This window comes from Podarcis filfolensis, assembly GCF_964270895.1.
Source record: "Podarcis filfolensis genome assembly, chromosome: 7".
NCBI classification, from domain to species: Eukaryota; Metazoa; Chordata; class Lepidosauria; order Squamata; family Lacertidae; genus Podarcis; species Podarcis filfolensis.
The window spans coordinates 7,356,807-7,371,387 of record NC_139603.1 but is presented as its reverse complement, the minus strand read 5'-3'; the positions used below and the strand labels follow the sequence as shown (position 1 = coordinate 7,371,387).

At 49.4% G+C, this 14,581-nt stretch overlaps 1 protein-coding gene across 1 annotated transcript in view; it reads left to right on the top strand.

Annotated features, from left to right (window-relative positions):
- Positions 1-1,082: 1,082 nt before the first annotated feature.
- Positions 1,083-14,581, top strand: part of DGKH (diacylglycerol kinase eta) — a 764,231-nt gene continuing 750,732 nt past the window's right edge. The window contains exon 1 of the mRNA XM_083624621.1: positions 1,083-1,228. The gene's annotated coding sequence lies outside the window, so the exon portion shown is untranslated. The remainder of the gene's footprint in view (positions 1,229-14,581) is intronic.

Genomic DNA, 14,581 nt, shown 5'->3' with positions numbered 1-14,581 from the left:
TCATTGAGAAAGTAATTATAATACAAAATCTAATTAAGATGTTAATGCAGTTAGCGACCGAATTCCCATCCCATCTAAAGTGCCCCGAAGTTGCAGCTCCTCTTTTTTGACTTCCAAGAGAGGCAACTCGCAGCTCAGGATCCGCGGACCGCGCGCTGCGCTTCGGCTCAGAGCAGCAGCGAGGCTCCGCTCTGGGGACGCGCGTCACGTGAGAACGCCGTCCCCGCTCCGTCCCTCGTGCATACCGGCCTCTGGGACGGCGGAGGGTCACCCGGCACATCGGGATGGAACCCGTTGGGGCTCCTACCCCCCCCCCGACAACGTGGCTCCAAGCGCGGGAGCTTCCTCCCGCGAGGGCCGTCGCAAAAAGGCCGAGCTTCTCGAGGGCCACCGACGGCCCCGCGCTGCCTGTCAACCCGGACCCCCGGCGCTTGGGGCGTCCCGAGGCAGCCGCGGCGGGGCCGGCGACACCTTAGGGTGGCCCACCCCGCCCGCCGGTGCTCGTCGAAGGGCCAAAGGGCGCCCAGTTGTCAATCTAACCCCCCCCCTCGAGGACCTGAGACGACTTCAGCCCCGCGCGCTCGGAGGGGGATTCCCTCGGGATTCCCTCTTCCCGGCAACTTCCGCCTCCCCGGAGCGCACGAGGAGCGCGCGGGCCTTTCCTCACCCCGAGTCTCCCCCCTCCGCGCTCCCCGCCCCGTCGAGGCGGAGAGAGAGCAGCTCAGGCTGCGCCCACCCCCCACCCCCCACCCCCATCCCGGCCTCGGGGGCTCCGGCCCGGCGCGTCCGCCCCTCCGAGGAGCCGGGCGGTGGGAGCCGCGGAGCGTGCGCGGCCTCGGAAGATGGCGGCGGGCGGGGCGGGACTGGGGCGGCGGCGGAGCCTGCTGGCTTTGATCGCCGCCACCTCCCCTATCTCCGCCCCGGGAAGAGCGAGCGGCGGGCGGGAGGCGGAGGCGGAGGCGGCGGCAGCGGCTCCTCTCCGGGGCTGAGCCGGGCTGGCGCGCCTGCCTTGCCTGCCTGCCTGCCTTCCGTGGGCTCCTCGCTCGCTGCTCGCTCGCCCGCGGGGAACATGGCCGGGGTGGAGGCGCCGCCGCCGGGGGACCCCGGAGGAGGCGAGGCGGAGGCGGCGTCGGGGCCGGCCGACGAGTCGTCGGACAGCGAAGGCGAGCACGAGGCGCCCCAGAAGCTCATCCGAAAGGTCTCCACGTCGGGCCAGATCCGGAGCAAGGTGGGCAGCCGCGCGCGGGGCGGGGGGGGGGGAAGGGAAAGTGGGGTGGGCGTCGGGGGCCAGATCCGCCCGGGGGTCCGGAGCCCGGACGAGGCCGGGAAAGGAAGCGCTGCTGCTGCCATCGGGGGTCCCCCTTCGGCGTCTCCATTCAGATCAGCCCTTCTTCTCCCCCCCCCGCCTGCCTGCCTTCCTTCCTGGCCGGGGTGGGGGTGGGGCTTGGACCATCGCATCCCTTCCCCCTCCTTCCAGCTGCGGCCACATCTGTCTCTCCCCCCGCCGTGGATCGCGGAGCGACGATCTTGGACGCTGCTGCTGCTCGGGAGGAGAAGCGGCATCGCCGAGCGCACGGAGCCGCTCCCGGCTTCGGTTTCCTGGTTGCGCCTTGGACAGGGCGAGCTGCCCAGGAACGGGCTCCCCCCTCGCCGGGCGCTGCTCGGAGGAGCCCTGCGCTCCGCCGGATCCTCCGCCATCCCCGCCCGCCGCCTCCTCTCCCCTGCGGAGCCGGAAAAGAGCGGAGAGCCTCGTAAGAGTCGCCCGGGGAACCCCGCGCCCCCAGCCCGCTTCTCGTAGGCGCCTGGATGGCACAGAGTTAAAAACTGGCAGTGATCTACCTCCTTTTTCGGGTGAAAGTTGTTGAGTTTTTTCAGGGAGGGGGTAAAATATTGAGCTTTTTTTAGGGGAGCTTCTTTGTGGGGAGCCAATGATCTACCAGTGATCTACCTCAGACGTCCAGTGATCTACCGGTAGATCACGATCTACCTGTTGGACATGCCTGAACTACAGGAATAAAATAATTCAGATTAAAAAATCCCTCCAGGAACACTTAGAACCTGTCTTGTTTTGTCGTGTCCCCCCCCCCTCAAAAAAAGAAAAAAATAACCAGCCCTCGAAGTTCAGGGACAGGAGTTTGCTTTCTCCCCAGGTCAAAGCATCTCTTAAAGCACATTAAAACTCTGGAGAATGAAGTAGCTTGATATAAGGGGACGGGACGGGACACAAATGTTCCTTTGCAAGTGGCCAGACATGGGGGTGGTTCCTTTCAGGTTAGTGCAGGACTTGTAGCGTGTGAATACAACTTTAAGGGGGAGGTACTTAGCGGGTGCCGCTGTGGGTTAAACCACTGAGCCTAGGACTTGCCAATCAGAAGGTCGGCGGTTCGAATCCCCACGACCGGGTGAGCTCCCGTTGCTCGGTCCCTGCTCCTGCCAGCCTAGCAGTTCGAAAGCACGTCAAAGTGCAAGTAGATAAATAGGTACCACTCTGGCGGGAAGGTAAACGGTGTTTCCGTGCGCTGCTCTGGTTCGCCAGAAGCGGCTTAGTCGTGACCCACATGACCCGGAAGCTGTCTGCGGACAAACGCCGGCTCCCTCGGCCAATAAAGCGAGATGAGCGTCACAACCCCAGAGTCGGTCACGACTGGACCTAATGGTCGGGGGTCCCTTTACCTTTACCTTCTAGTAGCAGGTCAAATTGCGACATGGTGGTCTGAGACCTTGCCCAATGTGAACTCTTAAGACCTCGCTCAACTTTCTTGCGGAGACATCGCTTGATGTTGCTTCCACATCCCGCGTGACGTCCTGCCCTCTGCCACCGAGTCCTTGTCACTGAGCAACGTTCACAGTGACATTGTTCACCGATGGGGAGTCCAGTGTGGAATATTAATGCAGACAGAGATGCATGACCCCTCCCCCCAAAGTTGCCAGGGGTCCCAGTTATTCCCTCAATATGCAGCCTGCACATCATCATGAGGCGTTTGGGCAGTGCACTGAATTCGTTAATATACTGAAGGCTGGTTGGGACAAGCAATCAGCACCCCCCCACACATGTGCACGCACTCCAGCGTACCAATGTCACTTGCGCACATACCCGGGCATGGTGACGTAGCACACACACGCTGGTGTGTGTGTGTGATGATGCAGTGACGCACTTTGTGGATGCTCTGCCCCCCTTATTCAAAATGTTGGGGAGCCACGGCACCCAGGGCCCCTGGGACCTGGTGCCTATGCTTAGCTGTACGCATCTATGAGTAAAAAAATTCCTTCCAGTAGCACTGTAAAGGTAAAGGTAAAGGGACCCCTGACCATTAGGTCCAGTTGTGACCGACTCTGGGGTTGCGGCGCTCATCTCGCTTTATTGACCGAGGGAGCCGGCGTACAGCTTCCGGGTCATGTGGCCAGCATGACTAAGCCACTTCTGGTGAACCAGAGCAGCGCACGGAAACGCCGCTTACCTTCCCGTCAGAGCGGTACTTATTAATCTACTTGCACTTTGATGTGCTTTTGAACTGCTAGGTTGGCAGGAGCAGGGACTAAGCAACGGAAGCTCCCCAGCTCCCCCCCCCCCATTGCGGGGATTTGAACAGCTGACCTTCTGATTGGCAAGCCCTAGGCTCTGTGGTTTAACCAACAGCGCCACCTGCATCCCTCCAGTAGCACCTTAGAGACCAGCTAAGTTTGTTATTGGTATGAGCTTTCGTGTGCATGCACACTTCTTCAGATACCTTCACACGAAAGCTCACACCAATAACAAACTTAGTTGGTCTCTAAGGTGCCGCTGGAAGGAATTTTTTTATTTTGTTTCGACTATGTCAGATCAACACGGCTACCCACCTGTAACTGCATCTATGAATGTTGCTGCAATACGGAGAGCCAGCATTGTGTGTGATAGCGTTACAGTTAAAAGATAGGTGTGGCAAATTCAGAAACCTTTTTGTGCATCGCAAGTGAAAATGCATGAAGAGTGCTTGGCCGTAACATGAGCTAGTAATGTCGTTTTGTGTTTTACATTGAACCTCCCCAACACCGCTGGGTATAGGGCGGTATATAAATTCAATCAATCAATCAATCAATCAATAAAAATTGTACAGATAGAGCAGTCTGTATGTAAATATCAATGGACATAAATCTGACACCAGATATGGCCATTTCAAAACTGGTGGACAAGCATTTCAACCTTCCAGGACATTCTGTGGCTGAACTTCCTAGAACAGAGGAACTTTAAAGGGAGAACTGCTGAATTCATCACTTCTAAGCTTAATAGAGACAAATATCACAGTGCATCTGCTAAGTGGCTCACCAAGGCTAGGATGTCTGTGTGATAAAAGAGCAACTGTGATTTGTTCTCCTGTGAATGGCCATTGTTAGTAACGTAATTTTCACCATTTCTACTTTTCTGCATTTAATTTCATTCTTACCTCACTTTTTACAGTTGCACCCCCACCCCCAACCCTGTGCCTAGATGCAACTGAATATTACACTTTGTGCATCTGATGAAGTAGACTGTAGTCCATGGAAGTTTATGTGGACATAATGTTAGCCTGCAATGCATTGCCATACTTTCTGTTTTGGTTGCCCAAGGTGAGAAATTCCTTTTGGACAACCAGCCAGAGAAACCTTCCTAAAGTGTGCTCTCTCTCTTGAGTATAAATGGAGTTTAGATCAGGGGGTTATATATCATTTAGATATTTGGGTGTTCTTTTCAGTGAATCCCTTTCATGGAAATAGTTTAGTGCGGCCGTGAATCGAAAGCACAGAAATCTATGGCAGTGTTAGAAATTAGCCAGGGGCCATTAGTGTTTTGCAACTGGCACAGGTCCAATTGTGACCATCTTGAGTTCGCTGGATGCCAGGTTGGCAACTGAGGTAATAATAATATAATTATATAATATTATTATTATTATTAAGCAAAATGTCACTTAGAGAACACTTTTATTGAAGCTTGAATTTGTTTTATTCTGGATTGTTTTTTTTTATATTTTAGTGTGTTGTAAACTGTTTTAAGATTTTTTTCTTTAAAATATAAAGTGCTACACTGTGCAGTGGTACCTCTACTTATGGATATGATCCATTCCGGGGTGCCATTCACACCCCGAAAAGTCCATAAGTAGAGCGCTGCTTCTGCGCGTGACGCGATAGAGCGCTCATGCGTGAAGCACACAGATTGCTCCTGCGCATTTGCGATGCGGAAAACCCGGAAGTAAACACTTCTGGGTTGGCCGCGTTCGTAACCAGAAAAAAACGCAACGGAAAGCAAATGCAACTCGAGGTATGACTGTAGTCATGATGATGATGATGATGATAAACAATATCGGGGGAAATGGTGTCTAGACGTTCCACTGTCAGGCATGTCGGGTTACACCCAGCATTGTTGGTGCCCAGAACGTGTGATGTCCAGTGGCGTAGTGTGGGGGGTGCAGGGGGGGCGGGCCGCACCGGGCGCAACATCTGGGGTTAGGGCAAATCCATGGGTTAGGGGGCGCAAATCCACGGGTTAGGGGGCGTAAATCCACGGGTTAGGGGGCGCAAATTACTTGCCTTGCCCCGGGTGCTGACAACCCACGCTACACCACTGGTGATGTCACAAGGTGGGAGGAGGCCTGCCGAGGCTGTGACTGGCTCTTGCCTCAGCGACGGGTTCCATTGGGTCTTCCCACTGCTGTCCAGTGGAGCCCGTTGCAGTTGTGGCAGGCCCGTCCAGCCTCCTCCTGCCACATGGGCTGTGGAATATTGATGGGGCCTGGCCCCCTTACTGAAAATGGCGGGTGGAGTTGGCCCCACACAAATGGCGTTCCTGTCCACTGTGGCAACTGTCACCTAGGTTTAAGGTGCCATTCGTTGATTAGATTATATATACAGTGGTACCTCGGGTTACATACGCTTCAGGTTACAGACTCCGCTAACCCAGAAATAGTGCTTCAGGTTAAGAACTTTGCTTCAGGATGAGAACAGAATTCGTGCTCCGGCGGCGCAGCGGCAGTGGGAGGCCCCATTAGCTAAGGTGGTGCTTCAGGTTAAGTACAGTTTCAGGTTAAGAACGGACCTCCGGAACGAATTAAGTACTTAACCCGAGGTACCACTGTATATCTATATGAGTTTCTAACGTGGCTATTAAAAATTGTTATTGTTATTAAAGATTTTCTGGGGTTACAAAAGTACATGCATCTCTATTTTCAGATCGTAAAGTCATTGCTGTAGGGCTATTGACGAAGTTTGCTTATAATAAGGGAGGACAGCTGATTGAACCTGTCCTAAGGATTTTCAGTAGCAAAGTGATCCCTGGAATGCTCTGTGGTGTTGAAATTTGGGGACCTGACTTCTATTCCATTGAAGCTGTCCAAACTATGCAGAATATCTCCCCGCCCCCGCCGAAATGTTATTCTCTTAGATTGGGAGTTTCTGCAACCCTGATACACACAGCATCTACCGTATTTTTCGCCCCATAGGACGCACTTTCCCCCCTCCAAAATAGAAGGGGAAATGTGTGTGCGTCCTATGGGGCGAATGCAGGCTTTCGCTGAAGCCTGGAGAGCAAGAGGGGTCGGTGCGCACCGACCCCTCTCGCTCTCCAGGCTTCGTGCAGCTCTCCGCAAGGCGCGGGAGCCCGGCCTGCGGAGAGTTGCCTGTTCTGGGGGCTGGGGTCGGGGGAAGCTTGGGCTTCCCCCGCCCCAGCCCTGCGCCTGGGGAAAAAAAATAATCCCCCCCTTTATTCCCCCCCAAAAAAACTAGGTGTGCCTTATGGGACGGTGCGTCCTATAGGGCGAAAAATACGGTATGTGGCTATCAATTAAGACAGCAGTAGAATATGCACAGTTGTTAACGAAGTGCAACTGACCATTTTATTAACTGACCATTTTCCTGTGTTGTGCTATATGGGAACTGGTTAAGAATCAATTTTGGGAAACAGCTCTTCAGGATATTTTAGACAATTATTATTTTCCAGAGCTGAATGTCGTATTGGGCATGGGCAAGAGTAGGGTAGGTTTTCTGGGTAGGTTCCAGAAGGGAATTGCAACTAATTAGGAACTCCAGATTTCCCATGGAGTATTCTCTTTTGCAAACAGAACATTTTAGGGCCAGTTATTTAATGAAACCTGTGCCTCTTCCCCTGAAAAAATGCTTTTAGTGAGCTGTGATTTCAAGTGATGCCAACTGAAGTCCCGGATGTTCGCTTATAACAAGGTTGCTCATGAAGGCAGATTCTGTGTTTGTGGCCAATATCAGCTGGATTGTGATATTCATTTTCTGTTAATCTGTCCTTTCTATAATGATACAGAAGAGAGATTTCTGAAACATTTGTTGACGTATGGCAATAGGGATACCTTCGTAGACACAGTACAATTTCTTTTGACACTAATGGCTTTTTGACACACCTACTTCTGTCCACACGCAGAATTCATCTTTACAGATCCTGGACCTCGCAATTTCAAATTAACAGTAGAAGCTAGGTGCACAGGAATCAGTGTTCTATTAAAAATAAAATAATTGGATTTTATAGAAATCATATCCATATCAAAATGCTCCTATCAATGTACTTGATTTAAACAGGATTTTTAATTCTATTTTTAACATCCATGTTCTATTAAGAGCTCCGTAAAAATAACCTGGTTTAAAATATCTCTGTGCAATACAAGCATATGCATTAAAGTCTCCACTTGTACTTTTTTATGGTCAAATCCAAGAGTGTCCTTCAAACTCATTGAGCCTGCTTTTGCACTGCAAAAGGATGAGCAAGGAGTAAAAATATGTGACTTGAAAGCAAAATCCAAAGGGGACCATGCGGTCCTCACCCTCCTTGACCTCTCTGCTGCCTTTGATGCGCATGATCACACTAACATCCCTTCATGGCGCACTAAGTCTCTGCTATTCTCAGTCTTCTGAACTAAGTACATTTGTCTAGTTTTTCCATAGGGGGAAACTTCTCTCTCAACCTCATCAAATCACATGGTTTTCCACCTGTACACTGATGATAACCCAGCTCTACCTCTGTACATGAAATGTTTCTCTGGCACATTCCACATACAGTGGTACCTCGGGTTACATACGCTTCACATTACATACGCTTCAGGTTACAGACTCCGCTAACCCAGAAATAGTGCTTCAGGTTAAGAACTTTGCTTCAGGATAAGAACAGAAATTGGGCTCTGGCGGCGCAGTGGCAGCAGGAGGCCCCATTAGCTAAAGTGGTGCTTCAGGTTAAGAACAGTTTCAGGTTAAGAACAGACCTCCGGAATGAATTAAGTACTTAACCCGAGGTACCACTGTACTGTATTCAACAGCTTGACTCTTATTTTGCTTGGATCCTTAATGGTTGGCCCAAAATAAATATGTCCCAAGTATGACCTACCCATATTTCCTCCCAAGCCCCCTTCATACACTTCCCAAGGCCTGAGACCTTGTCTCTCCCTACTCCCCACCTCACCCCACATTACCTCTCTGCCCTTTGAGGCACTGCTGGCGCAGCTGTGCTTCAGCCCTTTCTCCTGGATGTGGCCTCCTGGCAGAGGGCTTCTGAGCTGGTCACAGTTCAGCCCTGGCCAGGAAGCAAGAGAATGTGGCTATGGAGGAACAGTGATGGGGAGAGCAGGGTGGGCAAAGGCAGGGGGAGAGGCACACCAAGGTGGGCCAACAGAAAGGGGATGTGGGAGGAGAAGGCTCAAAGAGAGGAACGCTGAGAAAGGGACAGGTTGGAGTACATCAGGGATCGGGAGCATCAGAAGAGGCCTCAGGCCAAAGGCCCATCTTATACAGTGGCCAACCAGATGTTCCACAGGTTGTCAGACTCCAGATTCCATCAGTTCCAGCCAGTGAAGCCAATGGTTCCCCAGATATGGTTCACCATTATGAGTCAAGTAAATGGCATGAGCACGCACAAAGAGAGCCAGTGTGGTGTAGTGGTTAAGAGCGGTGGACTCGTAATCTGGTGAACCGGGTTCGATTCCCTGCTCCTCCACATGCAGCTGCTGGGTGACCTTGGGCCAGTCACACTTCTCTGAAGTCTCCCAGCCCCACTCAGCTCACAGAGTGTTTGTTGTGGGGGAGGAAGGAAAAGGAGAATGTTAGCCGCTTTGAGACTCCTTCGGGTAGTGATAAAGCGGGATATCAAATCCAAACTCTTCTTCAAAGTGCATCTGCTTCTCTAGTGAGGAATCTTGTTTGTACTTGATAAGATGACTCCATTCAGCCAGTCTGAAATAGAAATGTTTGGGCTGTGGCAGTCCTATTGAAATTAAGCATGAGTAACTTGGGCCTATTAATTTTGAGAGTGTCTGCTCCGAGTAGGGCTAGCATTGGTTCCAACCCTTCATTGCCAGTCAACCGCATGATGCAATAAAATAGAAGCAAGCGACTCTCGTGCCAACAGAGAGTGATGCTGTGACGCTAAGGGAATGCAGTCAGTGTTTCAGATGTGCCACTTTGCCAGAGCAGTTCCAGTCAAGGTTTTACGAAACAGTTGCAAGGCCTACAGCATCCATTGCTGGCCAAAAGAAACACGTGTCTCTGAAAGCCTGCCAGCCAGCCAGCCAGCCAGGCTGCCTCGCTTCTTCTCTCCTTTCCCTTCTCAACTTTTGTCTAATTATGCTTTTAATGAGGGCAAGCTACTACAGGAAATGCGGCAAAAACATTTCCTGTGCATTGGACTCAGCGGATCAGAGCAAGATGTCCTGAGTCCCACAGGGCAAGGCCAACCAGGAGTTGCAGAACCACAGATAGCTGGAAGTGAGCAATTTCCTCCGACGGAGGTCAGAAGCAAATTGAGCCTTGTGAAGCCCTTTCCCACTGAAGGCAGGCGCTCGTCCTTTGGTCCATGTCCTCCAGATGCACTGGTGTGGTGCTGTGGGATGCATTGGGTTCCTTCAGCTTAGGCAAGACACCTGTGAGAGTTCAGCTCTGAAGGCCCTGGTTCTATGCGAGGTTCTTCTGTGGCCTTTCTGTCAGCTTGAAGCCCACTGGTTTTTCAATCCGCAGCAGCAGCCTCACAGCCCTGAATCTGGCCCACCTCCTCATCTGGTACAGAGTCAGATTCCAACTCAGTGCTGGACTCAGGGGTCATGACGTAGGTAGAAGAAGCAGAAAAGATGGGGTGAAACAGGTTATACGAATATTTTGTTCTCACAGTTCAAAATGTGCTAGAAATGAGTGTAAAATTTTGTACATCTGTAAAGGTTTGCATTGTGGAGGTGCAACAAGATTGCTGATAACAGTGGCTCTGTGTGAAGTCCATATTACATCCTTTACCTGATGAGGATGAAACCAGAATAGTACCAACACTTCATTTCATCGATATAACTTTGTCAAAGAGCAAAGCTGGAATGAGTTACCGGTACTCGCGAATACTTTATTTACTTGTAGTAAAAGGTAAAGGTAAAGGGACCCCCGACCATTAGTGGCCGACTCTGGTGGCCGACTCTGGGGTTGCGGCGCTCATCTTGCTTTATTGGCTGAGGGAGCCGGCCTTCAGCTTCCGGGTCATGTGGTCAGCATGACTAAGCCGCTTCTGGCGAACCAGAGCAGTGCACGGAAACGCCATTTACCTTCCCGCCGGAGTGGTACCTATTTATCTACTTGCACTTGGAAAGTGCTTTCGAACTGCTAGGTTGGCAGGAGCAGGGACCAAGCAACGGGAGCTCACCCCGTCACGGGGATTCGAACCACCGACCTTCTGATCGGCAAGTCCTAGGCTCTGTGGTTTAACCCACAGCGCCACCCACGTCCCATATTTACTCGTGGTACATAATCCAAAAGTATTTATATCTGGTTAGAAAGCACTCATTTAGTTTATTATCATCATTTATTAAATTTGTATCCTGTCCTATGCCTGCAGGTCTCAGGGCGGTCCACAACATAATCACAATATTAAAAACACAAAATATATAATAAAAACAAAAACAAGGGCCACCCAATAATCCCCCCTCCCCAACACATTCTAAAAGGTCATTGGATGTGAATCGGCCAAAAGCCTGGTTAAAGAGGGATGTTTTTGCCTGGGGACCCAAAGGTGTACAATGAAGGGCCAAGCAGACCTCCCTGGGGAGAGCATCCCAAGCATTGGACTGTTGTGAGTTTACTTTTTCACTGGCAGTTGGCCTGCAGTTACAAGAAACCACTGGAGAGAAGGATCACCGGAGAAGAACTCTTTCACCCAATGTAGTGTCGTATGTTTAAATTAAAAACATTAAGACTCACATTCACAATCTGGAAAGTAAACCCATTTCTTGATTTAGAATTTAATTAAATGGATTGGGCTAGTCTTGCATCTAAAAATAGTGACCAAAACATGCACTGACTGTTTTTCTTGGCTGTGGCTGTTTATATTGTTAGTTGAAGCACTTCTGCATATTAGAATATTTTCCTTAGCTTTCAATTGGATATATGTTTTGCAGGTTCACTGTCAGAAGATATTATTTTTAGCTGCTTTGATACAGTTAATCATAGCTGGAAAATGCCATATGGTGGTGCCTTTGCAGATGGCATTGTCCAGTAGAAGAGATCTTAATATCACATTATTTGACAAATGTGTGAACATTTGTTGTGTTCCTTTTTAAAAGAAAAACATTTATCAGTTCTAAAATCACTGTCAGTGAGAATGAAATTCTGAGCGCCGCCTATCTTCTGAACATGTACACTGAAGTCTTTTTTATATATAAAAAAGAGGCAATTTTAAGGATGTTGTTGGGTTACAATTACCATTATCCTTGACCGTTGGCTATTGCTGGCTTGGGCTAATGGGTGTTGCAGTCCCACACCATCTGGAAGGGCACCACGTTGGCTATCACTGATTTCGTTGGATTTGACCCATTGCATTTAATGATTTTCTTTTCTTACCCGCCTGTAACAACCACCTAAAATCCCAATGCAGTATTAAAATGATTTAAGCCAGGGGTCAGCAAACTTTTTCAGCAGGGGGCCGGTCCAGTGTTCCTCGGACCTTGGTAGAGGGGTGGACTATATTTTTTGGGGGGGAATATATGAACGAATTCCTATGCCCCACAAATAACCCAGAGATGCATTTGAAATAAAAGCACACTTTCTACTCATGTAAAAACACGCTGATTCCTGGACCGTCCGCGGGCCGGATTAAGAAGGCGATTGGGCCGGATCTGGCCCCCGGGTCTTAGTTTGCATAGCCATGATTTAAGCTATGCATTAAAATAAATAAGAAGGCCTTGGAGAATAAGAATGGCTTTGCTTGAACCCAAAGGGATAGCTCAGAAAGGCACCAAGTGGGCCTTTCTTGTGAAGCCGTTCCAAAAAGAAGGCGTCATAGCATCCAAACTGCAAACCTGATTCTTTAGGGGAAGAGTAACCTCATCCAAAATCAGAGACATCTGGCCTCTCTTCCTTGATAACAGTAATGCAGAAAATGCAATTCCAATGTTTATTGCAATCTATGTGTCAGAATAAAAAGCAGAGACATCACCTTGCCAACAAAGGTCCATATAGTTAAAGCTATGGTTTGCCCAGTAGTGATGTATGGAAGTGAGAGCTGGACCATAAAGAAGGCTGATCGCCGAAGAATTGATGCTTTTGAATTATGGTGCTGGAGGAGACTCTTGAGAGTCCCATGGACTGCAAGAAGATCAAACCGAGAGAGTGGGGCCCTAAGCTATAGCTTGTTTAGCTTATACGTAAGTCCAGCATTTGAGACCTTTTCTCAAGTCCAGTTCTCTCAAAGCAGGAATGAAAAGACGATCCTAGACGAGGTGCGCAGCTACGAGGTGACAGCAGCCACGAAATTAAAAGATGCCTGCTTCTTGGGAGAAAAGCAATGACAAACCTAGACAGCATCTTAAAAAGTAGAGACATCACCTTGCCAACAAAGGTCCGTCTAGTTAAAGCTATGGTTTTCCCAGTAGTGATGTATGGAAGTGAGAGCTGGACCATAAAGAAGGCTGATCGCCGAAAATTTATGCTTTTGAATTATGGTGCTGGAGGAGACTCTTGAGAGTCCCATGGACTGCAAGAAGATCAAACCTTTCCATTCTGAAGGAAATCAGCCCTGAGTGCTCACTGGAAGGACAGATCCTGAAGCTGAGGCTCCAGTACTTTGCCCACCTCATGAGAAGAGAAGACTCCCTGGAAAAGACCCTGATGTTGGGAAAGATTGAGGGCACAAGGAGAAGGGGACGACAGAGGACGAGATGGTTGGATAGTGTTCTCGAAGCTACCAGCGTGAGTTTGACCAAACTGCGGGAGGCAATGGAAGACAGGAGTGCCTGGCATGCTCTGGTCCATGGGGTCACGAAGAGTTGGACACGACTAAACAACATGTGTCAGAATGTGGGTCTTGCCCGTGTTTTATGGAGTGAGGAGTAGGATGAAACTTGTAGCATGGTACGGCTGAGCGTTGGTGCTGAACGCTCTGCCTGTGCTTCTCTTCCCAAAACCTTGTTCCACCCCATCCATTCCCTGCCTAGAGGGAATTATTTGGTTTCGGAGCTGCTGCAGGAGCAAAACACTTCCTTCGCTCTTTCTTTCTATTTCGTGCAATCCTGGGGCTGAGGATAAGACACAAAGTGCTATCGCTGGGGAAAGGGGTGTGTGTGGGTTGGGGGTTGATGAAGCCATATCTGAATCTGGTCCTATTTTTCAGTGCCCAAGAATTGGGTTTGGTGGTGTGCCGCAGCAGTGGCAATGTGTGATTTTTAGAACTGCCTAGTATATTTGTACTGTGCAGAACATTATTTCATTATAAGCAGAAGCAAAGCAGCTTAACTGCAGAGAATTGAGTACAGCGTGTATCTTAGGCATGTATGTCACAATTCTATGTAAGCACATTAAATAACTGCAGAATTTGGTCCTGTGCATAATTTGGTGTCTTGTAATACTACATTCTTTAAAAGGGGAAACATCCTGGCATGCAAATCTATACTACAAGATATTTGGGGTGTATCTGGTGAACTCTCAGAAGGGAGAGAAAGTACTGATCATTGCAGTTTGGTGCAGCATATACAAACACACACGTCATCCTGTTTTTTAAGAAACTGGCCTGGTTTACGCACACCATTCTTTATTTCAGTCCAAAGACCCACAAAAAACATTTTTGAAAGCAAAATATAACAGAAATACAGGGAAAGAGTTTCAAGGCCGTCGCTATGTTTTATCCAGAGCATGTAGATTTCTGTTTCTTAATACTTCAGAGAGGAACAGTTTTTAGGAAACTGGCCTGGTTCACAGCATGGTTTGGTGTTACATAAGTGATCCTTTGGGAGAAAAGCAATGACAAACCTAGACAGCATCTTAAAAAGTAGTGACATCACCTTGCCAACAAAGGTCCGTATAGTAAAAGCTATGGTTTTCCCAGTAGTGATGTATGGAAGTGAGAGCTGGACCATAAAGAAGGCTGATCGCTGAAGAATTGATGCTTTTGAATTATGGTGCTGGAGGAGACTCTTGAGAGATCAAGAAGATCAAACCTCTCCATTCTGAAGGAAATCAGCCCTGAGTGCTCACAGGAAGGACAGATTCTGAAGCTGAGACTCCAATATTTGGCCACCTCATGAGAAGAGAAGACTCCCTGGAAAAGACCTTGATGTTGGGAAAGATCACAAGGAGAAGGGGACGACAGAGGACAACA